The 3,438-nt window shown below is 38.2% G+C and overlaps 1 pseudogene; it reads right to left on the minus strand.

Annotated features, from left to right (window-relative positions):
• Positions 1 to 587: 587 nt before the first annotated feature.
• Positions 588 to 3,140, minus strand: LOC125532737 (pyruvate kinase 1, cytosolic-like; annotated as a pseudogene).
• Positions 3,141 to 3,438: the final 298 nt, after the last annotated feature.

The following is a 3,438-nucleotide window of genomic DNA, read 5'->3' on the forward strand; positions in this document are numbered from 1 at the left end:
GCCACACCATCAAGCAAATGCAACATTCACACACACATAGAGTAAAGCACACACAGACTCACACAATCAGAGAGTCAAGCACACACACAGTCAAGCCACACAGAGTCAATCACGCACAGAGAGTCAAGCACACATAGAGTCACACAATCAGAGAGTCAAGCAAACACACAGTCAAGCCACACACAGTCACACACACACAAAATGGATCACTTGCACAAAAGAAACAAACATAGATAGGGGCACAAACATAAAGCTAATCATGCAAAGACCGAAGTAAAGTCAAAAAGCTATAAAGAATTTCCAGAACTTGAATGAGTAAACTGATTTCTCTAGAGGGGTGAGGGTGATCCAGATCTTCGTTCCTGAAAATAGGAAGCTAGTTAGAGGCTCATTAAGTGATTATCTTCAACAATACCCACAAGTGTGTAGGCATAGAGACGCATGCTTATTTATGTAGAATTTGGTTTGTAATTCAAATATTATGAGTGTACACATACGGACATAAAAGAAATGTTAATGTATTCTTGTTCTACTTACTAGAGAAAGCAAGGCGTGTAACATGAGCAACATTCTTATCGAAATTCTGGCTAAGGTAAGCCTTGCGACTTGATCACACCGGATGCTTTGCCGTGGTCAAGAGCAACCTTCAACAGTAATTCATTCCTAGTGCTAGTAAATTCAGCCTGCAGGGCAGAGAAACAATGTCAGTACAAATCACCAGGCAAACTAAGCTTCTTACTTGTTGGGTCCAAATCAAGGAATTCTAGCTACCAAATAATTCAAGGTGGATGCAAGATGAAACCTCCAAACATCAGCCTCACTGGTGCACACCAGCTTATAAGCTCACGTATTGCGTTTGTATTATACAGAATAAACACACCAGCCTACCACCAGTCAAGTTTGAAATAATGTACTGATTAACCAAAGCTTATGATGACTTGCCAACAGTTTGAAAGTGAAATGCAGTCTAATGTTTATTCCATTTGTAAGTAGAACATGATGCAAGAAAAAACCCTAAAAGCAGAATTAATTCACTGGCTTGGGGTATGTAAAGCATCCACTTTTCACATATTGGGAATATGCACTAACACCAACTGCCATTATTCCCTTTACGTTCAGAACAAGGACGTTGGTATTTATAGGTAGTTCCTATTTTTCATATTATACATATATACTGGGTCATGTATTCTAAAATTGAAAAGAACCAATAAAGAATGGTTAATGTAGCCAACAGATGAAAGGCAGGTTAACTCACCAGGTGACGTGGATCGGCAAGCATGGGAAAGAGGCCTCTAACTATGAGTTATTTTCTTGCCTGCAGGAAGATAATGCAACAAATATGAGTTATAATAGTGGCACACTGCCAAACACCACAGACAAGTCTTGGTTCAATATAAGCAGTACTGTTTCTTATCGGGCAAAATTCTATAGTACTTCCTCCATCCTGAATTACTTGTCTTAGATTTTTCTAGATATGGATGTATTACATACGTGGTAATACATGTTAATTAGTGAGTCTAGTTGAACACCACACTAAAAAGGTTACAAGGAAATAGGATGTTCACATACTTCAAATGCGCTTGTGAAGCTCCACTTCAATTGATATGTTTTTAGATCAGGAATGGCATGGTGGGCCTGTACTTGGCAATTCGCCTGCAGATACTCGATACGGCATAATATATGAATCAGTTTCTATTAAACTGCAAGATGAGGTGAAGCGCCTATAAGAAGAAATACTCCTTTTCTCCTATCCAGATGAGGTGAAGCAAATGATGACCAAAGCCTTAACTTTAATAGCAGCCCGCACCTAGCAAATAGGTAGTGAACTATTTTTAGACTTAAGTGTCACAAACTAATATTCAATCAATGGAAGACAGAAATTGTTCCCGTGTAAACACTAACAAAAGGTTGGAAAAGGAAAAGAAACAAAGTACGCACTGCAGAGGAAGCAATAGACTCCAAGTGGATCATGGGTTCTCCCACGTATTTCATGGTTTGCTTGAAGTACAAATCCTGGTTGAAGACCTTCTCAGCTTGTGATACAATTCATGAAAATATATCACCAACTATGAAGAGAGAAAAGGCAGGAAGGAGTTAATTTCCATTAGATTCCATTAGAGTGCCAAGGATATACTTGTTGAGAACACATTTAGGGGCTGTTCGGAAGAATAGTATTTATCTGTAACATTTTATTAGTATTGAAGTCTGATTTGAACTACAAAAGGGAACCTATCAACAAATGCCCTCCCAAACAGGCATGTGATTATCAAGAGAACATATAGACCTCCTAAAGAAAGTTCACCTTAGAACAAATTCTGCCTACCGTTGAAATAGTCTCAACTGGATACAACCCACGGAGAGTCTTAGCACCAAGGAGAATGGCATCACTACCTGAACAAAACAATTATGATTCATGTTACAACTTGTGTAGTTATAGTTTGTTTGGGTGCAGTAATGAGCAGCTGTACAGGATCACCAAAGTATAAGATATCTGCAAGATGCAAAAACTAACCATCGAGCACCGCATTTGCCACATCAGTTGCATCTGCACGAGTAGGCCTTAGGTTGTCCGTCATACTGTCCACAACACAAGTAACAACAGCAGGTTTTCCAGCCATGTTGCACTTGTGCAGAGCAGACTTCTGAAATAAGAACACTTAAAGAACAAACAAAGTAGTACTCAATAGAGAAAAATACATGTTAATTACTATCAACGTTAGGAATATTTTCCAAAGTATGAAGTGCAAACAAACATGTGATATTCAACAAAATATCAATATAAAAAATTTCAATCTATTGGGAAAGATGGCACTGTGAAGTAGTACACTCTAAATATCGACATAGAGTTACTTACTTGCCGCACATCTTCTGCATGCCTTGTTTAAGAAAGAGAGGAAGTCAATCTTGTTTGGAGCACCCCATTTTTTTCATAACCTGAAAGTGGCGCATGCTCATAAAGTCATATAATGGGTTACAACAAGGAGCTCCAGTTTCACGAAAAAAATAACAAGCAAGTCTAGTCGCCAAGTTAATACAAGGAGCAAGAGAGATTCTTGGGAGGAGTTCCTTACATCTTTATCCTTGTCAGACAGCGTAGGCATGTCGATATGGATCTGGGAGCAGTGCAATGTGAAGGCATAATAATCACAAAAAAGTTCAGAAAAAATAATACCAATACCAAAATTAGATACCAATCAACAAACAACAATCAATCAATTATAATAACCATGAACAAGCAGCAATCAATCGTGCCATATAAACATGTAATATCTCAAGGCAACAATCGGCCTACATGGTTTGTACCTTCTCAAGGCAATCAATCAAACAACAAACAACAATCCATCTCAAGGCAATCAATCAAACAACAAACAACAATCCATCTCAAGGAAATCAATCAAACAACAAACAGGAATCCATCTCAAGCCAATCAATCAAACA

The sequence above is a fragment of the Triticum urartu genome, chromosome 1A, assembly GCF_056163025.1.
Source record: "Triticum urartu cultivar PI428250 chromosome 1A, HENAU_Tu73, whole genome shotgun sequence".
In the NCBI taxonomy this organism is placed as follows: Eukaryota; Viridiplantae; Streptophyta; class Magnoliopsida; order Poales; family Poaceae; genus Triticum; species Triticum urartu.